This window comes from Ictidomys tridecemlineatus, chromosome 6 (genome assembly GCF_052094955.1).
Source record: "Ictidomys tridecemlineatus isolate mIctTri1 chromosome 6, mIctTri1.hap1, whole genome shotgun sequence".
Taxonomy (NCBI): domain Eukaryota; kingdom Metazoa; phylum Chordata; class Mammalia; order Rodentia; family Sciuridae; genus Ictidomys; species Ictidomys tridecemlineatus.
Window position 1 is genome coordinate 118548094 of NC_135482.1, and position 19553 is coordinate 118567646.

A 19553-nucleotide genomic window follows, 5' to 3' on the forward strand; every position below is an offset into this window, starting at 1 on the left:
TCAATCTTTTCTGCTCATTGGATGTCCACAAGAGTGTATTCTGCCCTTAGACCCTGGAGTGAAGGGTCTGTACTCATTTCTCTGCTCCCTGGTTGTAAACCTGGGTGTTCTTACCTCCTCCAGCTGCACACTCATTTCATCCTCTGATATTTACCTAAAAAGATGCCAGAATCCACAGAAAATATGGTGGGAAATCCACCCATCCTCCTCCAATTATTGTGAGGAGTCTCAGCTCTTCCATTTCTCATTTCATCTCAGCTCCAGTTTCCTACCTGACCTAAATCCTTGATCTTTTTCATCTTGTCTCTTACCGCTATTTCCTTTTCTCCATTGTCACTTAACCTCAGCTTGGAGCACACCTTTCTTCCTTTGATTTCCTTAGACCCCACTAACACAAAACAATTATAGTAGTCAACTTTTTCTGAATATTTGAGAATAATGGGAGAGTAAGAAGGCAAATTATATTTGTACAAATGGTAAGAAGACCAGCTGTCCCATTTTGCCTAGAACCAAGGTGTTTTCTGGAATGTGAAACTTTTGTTGCTAAACCCCAAACAAACAAAAACAAACAAACAAAAACCTCTTAGGCAACCTGGAATGAGTTGGTCATCTTAAATATAGATAGCACTTAGAGTTCAATTGCTGATGAGGCACAGAATTCAAAATGGTAATGCTTACAAAGTTGCAGTTCATTGCTGGAAAAGAACACACTATAGCAACTGCATTAAAGTAAGGGTGTGCATCATTTTCTCTTTCAAAGACTGCTTCACACCTGCAGGTCCGTAGAGGCCACAGCCCTCTGGAAGGGCTATGTGGGCACACAGGAGTCACCATCTTGAGCATGGAACACCTCAGAACCAGGGAGTCTGAAATGCCCTTCTGGTTCTCGTAGACATACTCTAGTACATAACTAATCCCAATGGCAGAGGGTTCCAGGGTTCTGGGGATGTCTCACCCAGACAAGGTTTCAATAGCCGCTCTTACTATTGCCAATAAACATGACTGGCAAGCAGGCACAAACCCACAGTTATAAAGAAACACCATTAATCAGTACAGTTCAAGCTTTGATCAGGCACTTTTTAAAAACAGATCAATTTAGATCAGCTGAAATCAATCTCATAGCCCATATTACATCCAGTAAAACCAGAAATTTAAAATGGTTTGTGATTTTATTATTATAAATCCTTTGACTTTTGCTGTTAACAAAATCTTTTATTTAGTCACCTACTTGGGTATTAAGCTTCCTAACAGTAAATGCAGCTAATTTTATCTTCCCATTTCTTGTCTCTAACTTAGCTTTACTATTTTCCTGGAGCATTTTTCTCTACTTCTCAGGATAAATTCTTCATACTTTATTTTCCAAAACAATTCAATTCTCCAAATTCTTTTTTTTTAAGGGCGGCTGGGAGGGGGAGAGAGAGAGAGAGAATTTTTTTAATATTTATTTTTCAGTTTTTCGGTGGACACAACATCTTTATTTTATTTTTATGTGGTGCTGAGGATCGAACCCAGCGCCCCGCGCATGCCAGGTGAGCACATTACCGCTTGAGCCACATCCCCAGCCCAATTCTCTAAATTCTTAAGAACACCTAAATTCTCTCCTAGAGAATTTTACACCTGCTTCAGTTTTATGGTTTTTTTTTTTTTTTTGGCGGCGGGGGGGGGGTGTTTGTTTGTTTTTTGTATTCCAGCTCCAAAGCCTCTCTTCTTTAGGGCGGCTAATATGAAATTATCTGTGTTTAAGTGGGAAAACCACACTGTTAATCTGCTCATGGTTATGAGGTTTACCCATTACATGCAATTGAGAAATCTCACCAAGTGCTTTCAATCAAAGCCTTTTAAATCCCATCTCTCGCCACTTTTGAGGTAAGCAGTTTTAGTCCACGAAGACTCTGACTCTTTGGATTCTCTCTTCTGTTTTATTTCTGCTTAACCAAATTAGTCATGTCTCTCTGAGGACACCTATTTCTTGCAATATTTTGCAAGATATGGCAATGCTACATGTATTAGTTTGCAGTACGATTTGCAGTATTAATTTTGAAACTTATTAGAATTAACTAACTGCTATAACTGAAAGCTTCCTAAAACCAAAACATTCATTACTCCCAGAGTTCAAATACATGATCCTGGGTGGCTTTTCTTACGTGGCTTCTCAAGGATACAAACCTATTACATAAATAGAGATCATATGTGGGAGATTTCTCACAGACTAGAAGCAGAAGTGATATCCATCATTTCTGTTCATATTCTACAGGCTAAAATTAATCACATGTTATCACCTAGATGTAAGAATGCTAGGAGGTACCATCTTTGTGTGTGCCAAAGGAAAGCAGTGTGGCAAATGCACCAGCTTTGGTTTTGCCACAGAAAGCCAATTCCAGATTAGAACAGAAGGTGTTAATGTCCTGAAAATAATATCTTAAGGAATTCAGAAGATTTCATATAATAGGTAACACGATCAATAGGAAATACATTAAAGATAGGGCAAAGATTTCTTTATTAACATGGGGAAAAGGCAATTAGAAATCACAGGAAATCTCAATCCCCCCGCCATTATGATCTTGTAAGAAGACTATAAGAAGGAAATAAAATGTTGTATAATGTTCATGGTACAGAAAGAGAATATATTTGTCTTCAAAGCTTGTCATAGTTTATCTAAGGAAGACACAATTCAATAAAATTAAATACAGAAAATTGTAGGGAAGATAATTTAAGATACTACTTGGCCAAGCCGGAAAATACATAATAAAAAATAATGTAAATATCATTCATTAGTTTTCAGGATAGAGACTTGGTTTATAACAAAGCACAAAAAAAAATCCAGAATAAAAATTTTAACAGCCTTGGAATATAAAACAAAGAGTAACAGAACAGATTAGAGCCAAGTGTGGTGGTAACATGCCTATAATCCCAGCTACTCAGGAGGCTGAGGCAGGAGGATCATGAATTCCAAGGCAGCCTGGGCAACTTAGTGAGACGCTGTGTCAAAATAAAATAAAAAGGGATGGGGATGTAGCTCAATAGTAGGGTGTCCCTGGGCTCAGTCCTCACTAGGGCAATTAAAGAATGAAAGAATAGATCCGAAGGAGGAAAATATATATATATATATATATATATATATATATATATATATATATATATATATATATAGAGAGAGAGAGAGAGAGAGAGAGAGAGAGAGAGAGAGAGTGTCAGAGTCTAAAGTTGATGAAACAGAAACAGAAGTTTAAAATATAATTTAAAGTTATGACAGGGAATGGGAGATACCTTGGTAATACAGTGTTGCCTAGCATGTGCTGGGCCCTGGATTTAATCCCCAGCACAATAAATACATGAATAAATAAAGTAAAATTAAAGGTCTAAAAATAGTTATGGCAGTAACTGAGAATATTAATAACAATAATATATTCATTAAAAACTGAAATGATTGGGTTGGTGTATATGTGTGTGAGCACACCTGTGTGTGTGTTCAAAGGAAATGCTCAACTCCAGCAGTCATTAGGCAAGATAAGCCCAAACTGTTCTTAGCCTTGAGCAACTGCCTCTGAGCTTCGCTGAAGATGGGGCCCACTCAACCTAGTATATAGCAGAATACTCTTGACAGACATTTGGTAGGCAGCTTCTAAAATGGTGGCCAGTCACTCCTAAATCCAGGTTTCATGCTCATGCCCTTGTATATTCTGTTTGCCCAAATGTAGACTGCATTTGGCAAGTTGATTCTAGTACTTAGAATATGGCCAAAGGGTGGGATGTCACTCACAAAATTAAGTTATAAAAAATATTCAGGATTCCATTTGTGATCTTTCTGGATCTCTCACTTGTTCACTCTGATTAAAGCCAGATGTCATGTAGGAAGCTACTGTATGAGGAAGATCATTTGGCAAGAAACTAAGAAAGAACTCTAGCTAATCACCAGTAAGGAACTGAGGCCCTCAGCCAATTTGCTTGTGAGGAACTCAATCTTGATGACAATCACATGACTGAACTGGGAGCTGGGCTCTCCTCCACCTGAGCCTTCCAGATGGAACTAAAACCCTCTCCAATTCCCACCTTTATTACAGCCTTATGAGACACCCCGATTCAGGGAACCCAGATAGTTCATATCTGGACTCCTGCCCCAGAGACACTGTGAGATAGTAAATGTTTGTTACTCTTAAGTCCCTAATATTTAGAATAAACTGCTACCCAGTGATAGATCATTATTAAAAGTATCCTTATTATTTGTAGACCTAAATTTTTATTTGCTTTTCTCATCCATGTGACTCATGTCACTCCACAATCTTCCTCACTTCTAGGGTGTTGTCTACCCAACATCCATTCTCCTTGTCTTTCCTGTTAACAGTCTGATTGAATTAGAGAATATGTTATGTTCATTATAGTTTCACAGCTTCCCTTGCAGATAAGATGCCCATATGACACCCTTGATGCTGAATAATAAAAGAGGATTACACTAAATTGTTAACATGGTGGGCATTTTAACCTTTCCTATTTATTTTTTCTTATTTCCTACAGGATTTTTTTGTTTGTTTGCAGTGCTGGGATTGAAGGGCTTTGTCTTGTGCATGCTAGGCAAGTACTCTACTACCTGAATTACATCCCTCACCCTCTTCTTATTTACATGGAGCTGATACTGGAAGTGAAGCAACCATATTCTGTGAGGCAACAAATATATCCCATACATCAATAAGTAAAAAGATACCAATTCTTGATGACCTTCTGAAATATTTCAGTCTTGGCCTGATTATCATAAAATTATTAATTTGGGTAATCTACTATTTCTCAGATTTGACTTACTGACAGCAAACTTCATTCTTAACTCATATCTTGGCATGGCTGCATGCTGAGGTAAAAGTATTACAATCTGTACTCTCCATTTAAAAGTTTTCATTGAAAGGGGAGGTAGTGGGGAACAAAACCAACCAAATTATATTGTTATATTGTGTTCATGTACAAACATGAAAAAACATTATTATAACTATAAAGCACCAATTAAAAACAGAATTTTGAAAAAAGATTTGTGTTTGGACACAATGAAATATTATCACGTCTAACATTCATATCCACATCTAATATTTCTCATATTCTTTGAATTCCCCTATGAAAGATATTTTGTATTCCTTTCTGAAAGATAAAGATTTGTCTTACACAAACTGAACATCTTAGAGGAAACTTATTGTCTAGTTTTCAAAAGTTCTTATTTTAAAATTATAAAAACAAAAGATTGGGTGTACTTTTCAGTGGTAGTGTGCTTGTCTAGCAAAATAAAACCACCTGTTCTTAGCCAATAATTTCATAAAGGATTAAACAATTTAAATTATTTAAATTATATCAATACAGACATATTATGTCTTAAGGGTGGATATAACATTTGCTCCATTAACTCCACTTTCAATTGTTTATCCTAAGAAAATAATTTGGTTAAGTGGGCACTAGAGCCGCCATTAGGGAACTTTTTAGATAAGCCATGAGAATTCCAAAAGATTAAATTTTTATCTGATATAGATTAGCCCTGTTCTGCTTAAAAATCTCCATGACCGCATTTAGGGTTAAATTCAAATACCTTCATAGAGCTCTTGATGATCTGGCCTTTTCTATCTTTGCAATCACAGGGCGATTTCACCCTTCTTTTCTTCTCCCCAAGAACAGGCACCAGGGGTAGGAGAAGGGAAGCTGGAGGTAGGAGGGGTAGGAGAAGGGAAGCAGGAGGTAGGAGGGGTAGGAGAAGGGAAGCAGGAGGTAGGAGGGGTAGGAGAAGGGAAGCTGGATCCAGGAGGAAAGCGGTCCTTGACGTGCTGCTGAGTCGGGACCATTTCCTGGTGTCGACGCTTCCGTCAGGACACCCCGATTCCTGCCCTCGAGTCAAACATCCGATGGCCAGAGCTGCCCAACACTGCGCTCAGAGCGCAGGAAACACGTATCTTCCAGCGCCCCCCAATCCAGGCCCGGTTGAGCCCCCTCACACCATTCCCCGCTCCAATTCCCCCTCACCATCCCAGTTCACGGGCCAAGTTCCTCATTACGGACTCCTTCCACTCTCCTGGCTCCTGGCAAGTTCTGGTTTGCCGGCGGCCACAAGTCAGGACAGGGGCGGGGAGCGGTGACCCCGGACGAGCTGGGGAGAGAGGGGCGGGGCGGGGGCGGGGAGAGGGGCGGGGCGCCGAGGGCGGAGGCCGGGCGGGAGGAAGGCAGCGGAGAGGAGTGAGTCGTAGCGAGGGGCGGGGCGCAGAGGGCGGAGGCGAGGCGTAGCAAGGGGCGGGGCGCCGAGGGCGGGGGCGGGGCGTGGCGAGGGGCGGGGCGCCGAGGGCGGAGGCCGGGCGGGAGGAGGGCAGCGGAGAGGAGTGAGTCGTAGCGAGGGGCGGGGCGCAGGGAGACCCAGCGTTCCCGGGTCCCGCGTTCCGCTCAGGGAGGGGTCAATTTTGCTCAGAATTTTCCTGCAGAACTGAAAGGGAGATGAAGAGCCGAGGAGAATATTCTTGACACCATGAGCTTTCAGCTTTCTTCCTTCTCACTTTTGAGTCCCTCAAAAGCCCCGTGCCCCAGGGAAGCGCTTCTCTGTGGACTAGACCCATCTACACGATCAGGCAAGTGGTTCAAAACCTACAGAATCAAACCACCCCAGACCTACAGAATCAGAAACTGGCAAGTTCTCCGGGTGATCTGGAGGCACACCCGTAGGTGGCACAGGTCTGCCACCGCGCACACCATCTTGGAGTGTTAGTTCTTAAAGCCGAGCACACGAGCAAGGGATTCCAACACAGAGCCGCCAGCTGGTCACATCGCCTCGTGTTTCCTAGTTAAGAGTTTCCCAGCTCTTTAGAGGTCAAGAGCTAGCTGCCTGCTGGCCTGGATAGCTAGGACGTAGGAACCAGTTTTGCGGACACGTGGCTAATGAAAAACCACAAAAGAGAAGTGTTTCTATGTTTTGAATGATTTCGTCGTCCAGGGTGGTCCTGAAGTCTATTTGAGGAGTCAGCCCTTGGTTTGGGGAAGTCATGTGGTCGCACTTGGCACACTTAACACTTGTGACCCTGAATTTTTTAGGGCATCTTGGATTTCGTCCAGGTAACTCAATTGCGGTTGGGAATTTAGCTAGTGTGGAGAGTGCTGCCCTCCACTGACGATATAAATGCAATAAATTGTCTCTGCTTTCCAAAACTATATTACTTGACTCATTTACTGTGTATATTGAAGATTCTTTGACTGGTTCACATTCTTTTAATTCTTGGGAAAGGTAAGGCGTGACTATGATTTTCACCAGCCATATATCAAAAGGGCAGAGGCATGGGTGGTTTGAAAATACTGTGTTCTCTGGGCTGAGAATGTAGCTCAGTGGTAGAGTGCTTGCCTAGCCTGCCTGGGGATACCATCCCCAGCACTGCAAGGAAAGAAAGAGAAGAAGGAGGAAAGGAAAAGAAGGAGGGAGGGAGGGAAAGGAAAGGAAAACACCAAGAAGTAAATTGTTGGCTTAAAACTGCCTTCCATTTCTCCCAGTCTTTGGATTCACTTGGCAAATCAGGTCAATAAATAGAAACTGTCTTCTTCCTTTGAATGCAATTGAATTATCTTGTGCTTTTATTAGTACGCTTTGTTAGCTTTTAAGCACTGGAAAGTTCTTGAGCAGCCACACAAGTTGTTCTCTGAAAAGCAGTGCCTTTGAAACCTTAGTGATAATTCGGTGTAGAAAAAAGTGGACACTGGTAATGTTGAGAATGCCTTTTATTGTGGGGAAGAGACAGTAGGTGAAGACAATAGTTACTCTTGCAGAAATATCATAGAAGGATGGGTAAATATCAGCAAAATATACTACAGCCAATGAGAAGTTGTCAGTTTCTCAGAAATAGCCAATGTGATGTAAATGAGTTGTTGAATATTTAATGATATAATTGAATAATCATTATTTTGTATCCATGACACCTGTTTGTATCTATGACCTGTTTGGCTCCTGTGTCATTTTTGTCTTGGTCAGTTCAAATTGTGCAAAAGCAAACATTTACTGGGAACTAGTGCACACCAGGTCAGTGATTCTAGCCTCAGTTCTTAAGGAGATGGAAGTTGGACTTTCAAAGAAGCAGGTAAGCAAATAGATCATCGAAGTGTGTGTTTTATTTCCTCTTTCCACCAAAACCCACAAACATAAAACATGTTATCCCGAAGTGGGTTGTCCAGTTTTTAATTTTGTTCGCGGTCTTTTGGGTTAAAAAAAATAAAATTTCAATAGCTTCTAATACAACCAGTGATAGCAAATATATACAAGCCATTTTCTTCATTGGTTGGATCACATTATTTGAAATGGTATTTTTCTTTCCTGAATATTCACAGATATATGTGTTCTAGTGTGTGTCTTAGATCTGAACTAGAGTGGGACAATACTCAAATTCCTCATCCATTCAGGTTTTTCTTCCTATTATGATCTGCTCTGCATTTGGGCTTCCCACAAAGTTCCCAAATCTGGCTCTTCTCCTGTTTTCAGGATTTTCTTCCTTGTCTGGTCTTTTTGCTCAGTGCTTGTCTTTGGTGGTTTCCCAAACTCTCCTTTTTTATCTTCTTTGTAGACACTCAGTCCTCATCCCTGTCCCTCTCAATAATTATTTCAGAAGATATCCTCACATATTTATTCACTGATGGCAGCCATCTGGTCATCAAGCTCCTCTAAGCATCTTTAATTAACCCCATTTTACAGTTGCAGTCAACTCAGCCACAGAACCAGCAGCAAACACCACGACTCCTTTTCTTCCATACTTACATATTTGGATTATTATTATAATAGCTGATAAAGTCATAAATAAGGATGGGCAAGTCATTTACTTCGATGGCAATTGTTCTAGGTTAAGGACAAGTCTTCAGCCATCTTTTCTCTGAAATGATTCAAAATCTTCGTAATACTGCAAGTCATGCCAATGGACATCAGGGGGCATAAGAGATGCCCCCCCTCCACCAAGGGTCACAAGAGACCCTCTCCCACAAGCTTTTATTTCTTCATGGTGTCTATACTTTTCTGTTGTGAATCTTGATCTCTCCTGCCCAGTGTAAACATCTAATTGGCTCTGCATGACTGAAAATAAAACATCTGGGCCAAAAGTATATAGTACTTGGGTTCTCCTGATCCAAGGAATATGTTAGCTCCCATTGCAGTGACTGAGTGCCTTTCCCTCTTGTGTCAAGAAGCATCCTTCTACTTCAGAACATTAGGAAATGTTCAAAAGGTGCTTTAGATCCTGTGGCATTCAAGACTTTTAACCACATATACCTAATTAAATAATAATTAAAACATGATTTCTTTCTTGAGTGATACTGTTGTTTGTTTGGATGGTTTCATTTCCCAAATAGTCTGTGATCCAATAACAATGAATTTTTCCTGGTGGGAATTCTGAAGTGTTTGCCTACTTTGGGTAAGTATCAGCTGTAGTTTGGGCAGAGTTAGGACTTATGCAATTAACAGAAGAGAAATGACAATGTCCCCTATTTGCTTCTCTTGTCTTCACTGCTGGGCCTCCCTGCTCAGACTCCCAATTAGGTTATGTTCCAACTATAACATAACCTTGGCAGATGTACTAAAGAGGGCTTATTTACCACATTCTCTGCTTGTAGGATTTGCCCCAGGTTCCTTAGTATGGGCACTAGGTCTTTACAGCAGGGCCCCGACCTCCCCTTCCATCTCCACTCTCCAGCACCTCTCCATGCACCACACTCCAGGCACCAGGACTTGTTAGTCTTCTGGGTTTTCAGACTAGTCCTCTTTTTTTTTTTTTTTTTGCATAATCCCTCTTCCTACCTGAAACACTCTTTTCCTCTTCTCATCCCATCCAGGGGAAGTTTCTTCATTGGCCCTCTCCTCAGTGCCCTGGTTAACTAGATTCATGGTAGCACTTCTAGAGGTTCAGAGCATGATACTGAGTTTGGTGCTTTGGTGTTCTGAGTGCTTTAAACTAAAGGAGATTGGAAGGCACTTAGAAGCAAAGTCTCTTGGACCTTCTTCTGTCTTCTAGTCTCCTGTACCTCCGTCTCCCTCAAAGCCATCAGAGAAACAAGAATTCCTATTCCCCAAGGTGGGTCATGGAAGCTAGAATCTCTCCCTCCTCTTTTCCTCCAAAGCAAGCCATAAAATCTAGAAAGATTGCATTCTCCCCTTTTCCTTCACCCTTTTTAAAATACCCTCTGAGGAAAGGAAGAGAGAAGGGAAAACATATGGAAATGGTAGGAGACCTTCAGTGATACACAAAATAATAAGAGGTTATGAGGGGCAAGGGGGTGGGGGGAAAAAAAGGGGAGAGAATTGAACAACAGCAGAGGAGGTAGAGAGGGATGTTGGGAGGGGAGGGGAGGGGAGGGGGGATAGTAGGGGATAGGAAAGGTAGCAGAATACAACAGTCACTAATATGCCATTATGTAAAAATGTGAGTATGTAACAGAAGTGAGTCTGTATTATGTATTTGGGGAGTTCAAAACCCAATTGAGTCGATTGTATGAAAGATGATATGTCTTGAGCTCTGTAATGTTTTGAACAACCAATAAAAAAAAAAAAAAGAAAAAAAAAAAGAAAAAAAAAAATAAAATACCCTCTGAGGGTCTTGTCCATAGCAGGAAGAAGGGATGCTACACAGAAAGACCAAGAAGAATCTGAACATACAGGCCTTGCTGGGTTTCCCTACTCGGTCTATTACTGTTTTCTCAAATACTTTTGTCCAATTACATTCCCACACAGCTGTTCATTCTTTACCTAACCTAAGCATAAAAATGGATAGTTTTCCCTGGATCTGTGTGTCTGAAGCTCTTGTGTCATGTAAAACTTTGGTTCAATGTATTTGTTATGTTTCTCTCTTGTTAACCTGTGTTTTGTTATGGGAGTGTTGACCATGACACTTAGGATGGGGAGGAAAGGGATCACATCTATCCACCTCTACACACCTTATTAAAATCTTCGTTTATCTCATTTGTCTGCTTCCTGTACACTGTCTTTTTACTTTTATATCCCCAGTGGTTAGCACATTGTCTAGCCCATAGGAGGTGAAAAATAAAAGTTTGCCTGATAAAGTTTTGGTTGCATTAACAGATTGAGCCATGGCTGAGCTATTCTGTAGATTCAGTGTCCCTGGGCAATGAATGATTGGCAAGTTTTAACTGGACCTTTAAAATTCTTTCTTATGAGAGCAACAAATATGGTAGAAAAAAAAAATCCAGACCTAGTAGTCTCTAGAATCCACCATGTCTATTCTACAAGGCACTTTTGATCTCCATCTGCTCTTTCAGAGAGTGTTCCTGAATACAAGTAAGACAGTTCACCCAGGTCAAGCAGTTAGCAAAGAACACAACGTCCAAAGAGGCTGTAAGCGCTGATTTAATCTCCCAACTCTGCAATTTCTTAAATGCCTGAAAGCTAAATTTCTTGATACTAATTTCAGAAGAAGCCATGAACTACAGTTCAGGCTATCCAAACAAAAAATTCTAATGTAGGAAGTAAAATTATATCACACTTCCTTGCACATTTCTTCCCCTGTGTGTGCCGATCTCCCAACTTGAAGGAAAAAAATATTTTTTTAGATTTTTTTTCCTATACAATACATAATAATTCCCCTTCCCCTCTCTTGTCCAGTTTTAAAATAGCAACTCCAGCTGCTGTTAGACACTCTTTGGGGATTTAAGGCCACTAATCAATTTCACAGCTGGAAGCAAAGCACTTTCCTTGAAATATTTTGCACATGACATGTATAGAGGGTACTTTGACCTTGTGAAAGCAGCCAGAGCTCTGAAGGAGCAGAAAAGGCTGCTGACCTGCCACCAAGACTTTAAGGAGGGTGAGGCAGCTGCAGGCAGGCCAAGCTGTTGCTAGCTACCCTATCCTGCTCTTGGCCTTCTTTCCTCTCCCTACTTTCTGAGCCAAGGAACAAGGAAATCTACTTCTCCAGGAACCTCTGGGAGCAGAGATCTAGGAAGGCAAGAGCTGCCTGGTTTCACCTTTCTGATCAGACACCAAGACCTAAAAGTGAATAAAGGAAAAAAAAAAGTCCTCTGATGGCACCTTTTTCTTGCCTAGTGGCTCCCGGATTTTAGCAAACACCAGAATCATATAAAGGGTGTGGGACTATATAGCTCAGTGGCACAGTACGCAGAGCATGTGCTCAACATGTACAAGGCCTTGGATTCAATTCCTACCACACAAACAAACAAACACCAGATGCTAAGACCTGACTTCAGAGTTCTGATGCAATGTATCTGGAGTAAGGCCAGAGAATCTGCATTTCAAGTTTCCTGGTGCTACTGCTACTACAACTGTCTTGGGAACCACTGCTTTCAGACATACAATCAATTGCTTTCTTTCACTTGAGTATTTATCCACATGATACTTGTGGTGTGTGAGTGTGTGTGAGATTGAACCTAGTGCCTCAGGCATGCTAGATAAATGCCCTACTGCTGAACTGCAAGCCCAGACCTTCCTCTTTGTCTCTCTTGGTCACATTAATTAACTCCCCATACTTTGCCTGCAAGTGTCAGTTTAGTCTAATTTGAAGAGTGTGGCGGGTGAGGATCCATAGGTCAAATTATTGCTCTTGCCTAATATTGGAGTAAATATTTCAGGAGAATAATAGAAAGGAGCATATCATAAAAGCATAGACTCTGCAACTGCTAGGAAAAGAAAGGCTCAAATTCCAAACATATACACAATAATTTTAAGAGATTTTCTTTCCTTAAGTTGCATAGCATAGATAAGTGTTTCACTAATTCAGTTTGTTCTTAATGGACACCTGTGTACCCATATATGATAAGATTATGATGGCTCTGCATTTCATATCTTTTCCCCCTAAAATAAAGTTAGTTTCAATACATTGATAATCTGTTTTCAGATGGAAGGGGCTTTCTTCATTTCCTACCTGGAAGAAATTGCCCATTGTGTCATAGAGTGACTTCTCCATTTTTGGTATCAGAGAGAGGATATAGCTTAGTGTTAAGAGCACAGTTCTGAGAGCTGAGGGTGCTCACTCAGTGGTAGAGTATTTGCCTAGCAGATGTGAGGCTGTGGTTCATCCCAACACTGTAAAAAATAAAAAAAGAACACAGTTCTGGAGTGAGATAGACCTGAGAAAGCTCCATCTCGCATGAGTATCTTGTGTGTATATATGTGATTATAAATTGAAGATAATGATTCCTACTTCCTAGACATGCACCACATTCACACTTTAGCTGAATTCTTGATGGCCAAGTGCTAAACTTACTGAGGCCAAAGTCAAATATCCCCATCATGACATAGATTTCTGGAATAAAAGAATAAACCTGATTCTTAGTACTACCCTCCCACTCCAAAAAGAAATATTCCAATCACAAAAATAAGCATAATATTGTTATTTAAAAAGTAGTCATTAATTACATTAGTTACCTCTTACCACACAATGCTAAATTACTAGTAACCACAAAACTTCAATGGTATTTAATAATAAATATTTATTTTTATTTTTCACCATCCTATGGGTCAGCTGAGTGGTTCTGATTATCTGGGCCACAGCCCGTGGACCTCCTCTAGGCTTGCTCAGTTTCTGTGGCTACGTCACTTGGCAGGTAGGCTGGGGACTGATGGTATAGAATGTTCCGTACTATGACTTGGAGATCATGTCAGCTCCATGTGATCTCTCAGCTGCCAGCAGGTAACTGAGCTTGCTGTTATGGCATGAGAAGATGCCAAGAGCGAGGAGGACATGTGCAAGGCTTCTTGAGGACTTGTCTCAGTCACATGGGTTGTATTCTGTTAGCTAAAGTAAATGACAAACCTACCCAGACTCAAAGCATGGGGAGATAGATTCATCTCTTGATCTGGAGGGGTTCCCAGGTCAGATTCAAAGTTTCGAGACCACAGAGGGGTTGAGAATTAGAGCCATTTTTGGTCAAACTACCACATTAACATGCTTTTATCATTCAAGTTTTATTGGTCACAGTTAGGGATGTTCACTCAGTGATGGAATTTGTGCTTAGCATGTGCAAGACCCTGAGTTTGATCACTACCACCAAAACAAAAATGAATGAATCAAATGTTATAAGTTTGATATGATGGGGAAGAAACAACAGTTTCTCCACTGTCAGCTGCTGGATTTCTTCTATGGTAGCCACCTACATATTAACAAATAGGGCCCACTTTCAACTATGATTGGTAGAAAAGCAAGATATTGGAGGAGCTCATTTAAAAACAATTATTCTTCTCTTTTCCCTGTAGTCTTTATTATTTCTGATTTCGATATGATTTATCATGGACTTTGTTGGAGAATGATTTGGAAGTTTTTCTGCCTTGTGAAATTCTAAGTGAACTTGCAGATTTTAAAGCAATCATAAAAAAAATGAAGAATTTCCAAGCAATCATTTTCCTTAGAAGATTATGGTTTAAATAGAATTTAAAAAATAAAAAAGTGAATACTTCCAAAATGTCATTTAACTGTCAGGAACTGTCTCCAAAACAATTCTGCAAAGTCCTGAATTATAATTCAATCTATAAATCTTTATTATTCTTTGTGTATTTTGATTTAAATTTGCATGAACATTTGTTGACTAGAAGGATATGTATCCTAAAGCTAACATGCTTTCTTTCACATAAAATTAATAACTTTTACACTGACTTGTGATAATAAAAATAAATTCATATGCCAATGGATCGATAGCATTCCAACCACTAAACACAGAAGGGAATTTTTTTTTTTTTTACTCTGAGTTTCATGTAGAATGATTGCCTTTATTTGAAAGTTACAATGTATGTATTTCAATAGTAACAACAAATTTGAATGTTTGCTTACTGATGATGCCATAATGACCAGATACAATGGAGACCAATCCAAGCACACCTCCATCATACACAAGTTCAGGAATGCCAGAAATACCATTAAATCCAGATTCCAAAGCTGAAGCCAAAGGCAAATGGCAGGATTTTAGGATTTCAGCCAGACCAAAGTTGAGCTGTGTGTCTCTATGATCCCTATGGTATTTAGAATATCGAATAAGGCAATGGATATAGATAATATGTGGCATACAGTAGATCTTTGACAAATGATAGGTATTACTTTTTTTTGTTTGTTTTTTTTGGTGCCAGGGATTGAACCCAGAGGTGCTTAACCACTGAGCCACATCCCCAACCGTTCTTTTTTATTTTATTTTATTTTGAGACAGGGTCTCACTAAATTGCTTACAGCCTCACTAAGGCTAGCTTTGAATCCACAATTCTCCTGCCTCAGCCTTTCAAGCTGCTGGGATTACAGATGTGCACCACCATGCCCAGCACTTTTTGCTATTTTTGCCTTTGGTCAGAATTAGTTATAATATTATATTGTCATAAAGGCTTAATAGAAAGGTTTCTTGAGTCCCAGCAGAGAAAAGGATGTAAAGACAGGGAATAGCTGTGAAAAAAAGAAACTGGTCCCTTAGAGATTTGAATTTAATTTTGTATAGAAGGCTGCCTCCCTGCCTTGGTGCCTCAGCTTTTCACCCTATTGCAGCTCTCAGTACCAGGACATGGTGACAATTATTTCACCTGTTGGAGTGTTACAGATATGATTAAACCCAGAACAGGTTCCCAAAGGTATGGACTCTGTAGAATTATTTAGGATGATATTTAAAAACCAAATGGATAACTGTAGGTTTGGGGTATCAAGTGGATTGCCATTATGTCCTATTCCAGCTTGATTATTAGGGTTATAAATGAATAATCAATTTCTGCAAATTAGTTGGATTTCAGGATCAAATTGAAAAATGTGACAATTCAGAGAGACGTAATTAAGTTTGTCTACTGAAAACCTAATAGCTCCTAGATATTTTACTATTTATGAACTATGGTGATTTATTACTTTAATATTTGCATTTCAGATTAAACTTGAGCAGCATGGCTACACACATTAAACAAAAGCAGATTCATTAGTTGCCCATTCTCTTTTTCCCCACTTCTTCTTGGTTATCTCCTTTTTAAAAATAAAATTTATTATGTATTTTTAAGATGGAAAACATAATATTATAAGATGCATACAGATAGTTTAAAGGTTGCTATACTGAACAAATTAACATACCCATCTTCTCACATAATTACCCATCTTTGGATTTTTATGGTAAGAACATTTAAAACCAGCTCATTTTGCATGAATCCCATTGAGAGTAAAATTTTATTATCTATAGTCCTCATGTTGTAGTTTCCCATTCTTAATTCATTCAATAAGATAATGCACAATTTATGGATGATACAAAGACAAATTAGGCTGGGTTCTGGCCTTCCAGAAGCCTAGATCTCAGGGGTAGTGACTTAGAGAAAGGTTTCCTAAGAGGAAAGTAAAACCATGGTAATCAGATCATTGTTCCCTGAGTCTCATTATGAGGAGCTGCTTCAGAAAACATTCTAAGTCTGAATTCAAATAAAAGAGAGCTTTACTTACCTGGCCAGAGACTGTCATCTACCCATAGAGACTGAACCTCTGTGGGAGAATAGCCATTTCCTGGCCTGTGTGCTGGGAATTTAAGGATGAAAACCACAAGCCTTGGGAAGTCCCTAGCATGCAAGCCAGCCAATCACAGATGCTAAAACAGAAGTTAGGGGAACTTAAGAGCCCCTAAGCAGAACTAAAGACCCTCTAAGGTGGGTGTACAGTTTGGGTTTTAGTACATTTGCAGAGTACAAAGTACAGTAAACACAAGTCTTTCAGGGAAGACAGCTCAGATGCTGATTTCCCAGAAATGGCTCTTGCCTACAGGAATAGCAATGGAGTCACATTAGCCATGCTTACTAATGTTGGCCTACAACAATTTTTGCCTTAATATGATTATGTCTTATTTCTATCTTGTAACTTAACATATATCAACTTAATAATTGCCTATGACTATAATTAACCTGAGGTCACACACACACACACACACACACACACACACACACACATACTTATAACTTTTATTATCTATACCTTATCACTAACATCTTTAAGTCTTATGTCTAGGTACTATAAAGGCTATATGTTTATACTAATATATTGTTATTTTTTATCTTAAAGCTTAAAACATATTTAACTATCTTAACATTAACTTTATTTTTATTATTTTCTATTTATTGATTTATATCTATTAATCTATAGCTGATGATTTATCAGTATGACTTATTAATAATCTATGACTTGTCTCTTATGAATCTATATTACTTATTTTAGACCATAACAGTCTGATCCCCAAACTTTACCCCCACTTCTTCCTTTCCTGACTCTGCCACTGGCCATGAAAACTTGGCTTCTCAGTTTGACATTCCAAAGGTAAGCAGAGGGTGCCATTTCCACACTGAAGTCATCTTTTTACTAATCTTTTAAATTTCTTTTTCACTGGTATCATCTCAGTGCCTTCCTTTTGTTTAAAACTATAGTTCCAATCTGCAGACTCTGTGTTATAAAACTAGTTTTAAGATCCACATGTTTAATTGAACTGTTCCATTGCCAACTTTTAGCCAGAAGAGGGAGTGCAAGAGCCAAAGCTAAGAAATCTGGGGAAGATGATGACTTTCATATATTTTTCTCTGCACTGAAAAGACTGGGATTTTATTTTTCAATTTAATACTTAAAGACAAAGTTTAGCCTTGTAATATGTATAAAGTTAGCCAAGCTGTTGGGAGTGGGTTATCCAAGTAATGTTCTTACAAGTATTTGATTCAGATTTAATAATTTGTTGAAAAGAGGGAAAAAGCATAAATAAATGACTAGTGTAAGAGAATGGGTTTAATTCTATTCTACAAAACATATGTAGCCAGCAATGTTGGTGCTCTTGTCTACATTTCTACATGACAGTCCAAAATTAGAAGGAGCAGGGTTAATACATTTCTATGAGTCACTGTACAGACATAAAACAGATTGTCCCAAATGTTGACAATTGGTGAGTCTGATAAAGAGGTCTATAAGATTTCTTTGTACTCTACTTATTCTTATAACTTTTCCCTTAAGTTTGAAGTTATTTTCAAATAAAAAAAGTAAAACAAAGACTGATGATGTAGCTCAGTGGTAGGGTGTTTGCCTTGCATGTGTGAGGCCCGAGGTTTAATCCTCAGTATTGGGGGGTGAAAAAAAAACTTAAGAAAAAACAGGTTTCTTTGTTTTGGTCAATCAGACATAATGTGATTTTATTATTGGCAGAAACTAGAGCCCTTACCCTACTTCTTAGGGAGAAAAATACAGTGAAAGTTGAAGTTTGCTGAGATCTATAGCTGACTGTGAAATTAAATGCAATTGTCATTAAATAAGAAATTATGAAGAGTTGATGTTTCTGAACTACCTAGTTTTCATGGATAAATATTCTTTATCCTAGGTATCTTTGGGTATCTTTGAGTATCCAATGAATTAAAGACATGACAATGTCAAAATATTTTCATAGGGAAGTGACATTTCACTTATTGTGATATCACCTGGGTTAGAGCTTGCTCCTGTTCCTGACTCAGTCACTGAATTGCCAGCCTGTGTCACTACTGTTTCTTGAACTGGAGCTTAATAACTGGAGGTCAAGCTTTCTGAAATTTGTAGACTAAATAGATTTAGTCTAACACTCAGAACTTATCTTCTTTTTTTTTTCCTTCCTTTGTCTGTCTCCCTCCCTTTCCCTCCCTCCCCTACGTCCCTCTCCCTCTCCTCTCTGTTTTACAGTCTTTCCATGTCGCCCAGGCTGGCATTGAACTTCTGGGCAATTGTCCTGCCTCAGCCTCCGGAATAGCTGGAATTCCAAGTTCATGCTACCAAGCCTAGTTCATACTTGGTCTTCAAAGTAAACCAAGCCCAGATCTTTAACCTCACCTCTAAGACAAGGACTTATTACAAAGAATAAAACAGCATTCAGAACTGTTCTGTGGTGCTGCTTACCTATTTTTTATTACTTCAGAGTCTGGTGTAATCCTTCTCTTCCTCTCAATCTGTACATGGCTAATATTTTCTTAAAAATTAAATTGAATTTGACAGCCACATATAGATTCTGGAAATGTATGAATGGGTTCAAAAGGAAGTAGTTTGTTTTCTGGGATTTTTTTTCTTATTTTTTTCTTTGTTTCTTAGCATCTATTATCCATTATCTACCATGGGGATAATATTCAAGTGCATCTAAAAAAGAACTACAGAAATTGTAAGTTCAATTTCAATTTTGTCTCTCCTGTAGTTTCTGCACTCAATATCATGATCACTGCATTCAGTACAGTTGGCAAGGTTTCTCCAAGTATAGAGAGATAGAGGTTTTACTACACTCCATAAATATGACCATTTATTGGACCTAACATATTTATGTTCCCATTCATTGAGGGCTTACTTAAACTGTCCAATTTGCTTGACCCCGTCTATAAATGTAAATTGCCTACATCTGAAACTAACTCTGGATGGCTTTAGAGTGTTCAGGAATTAGAATTATATGACTTCTACAGATGGACCAGGATTCCTGTAAGAGCGACCAGGTCTCCTATAGCCCTTAGGCAATAAGTTATTCTTTCATTCAACCTTTCTTCTCACTCTCAGAAGTACTAAAAGTGCAGAGTGGCAGGTGTAACTTAGTGGGTAAAGCATTTGCCTGAAATACATTAGGCTCTGGGTTCAATC

At 39.2% G+C, this 19553-nt stretch overlaps 1 long non-coding RNA gene across 1 annotated transcript in view; it reads right to left on the reverse strand.

Moving 5' to 3' along the window:
- LOC144365012 (uncharacterized) overlaps positions 1-6143 on the reverse strand; it is a 51052-nt gene extending 44909 nt beyond the window's left edge. The window contains exon 1 of the long non-coding RNA XR_013423267.1: positions 5989-6143. This is a non-coding gene — a long non-coding RNA (uncharacterized LOC144365012). The remainder of the gene's footprint in view (positions 1-5988) is intronic.
- Positions 6144-19553: the final 13410 nt, after the last annotated feature.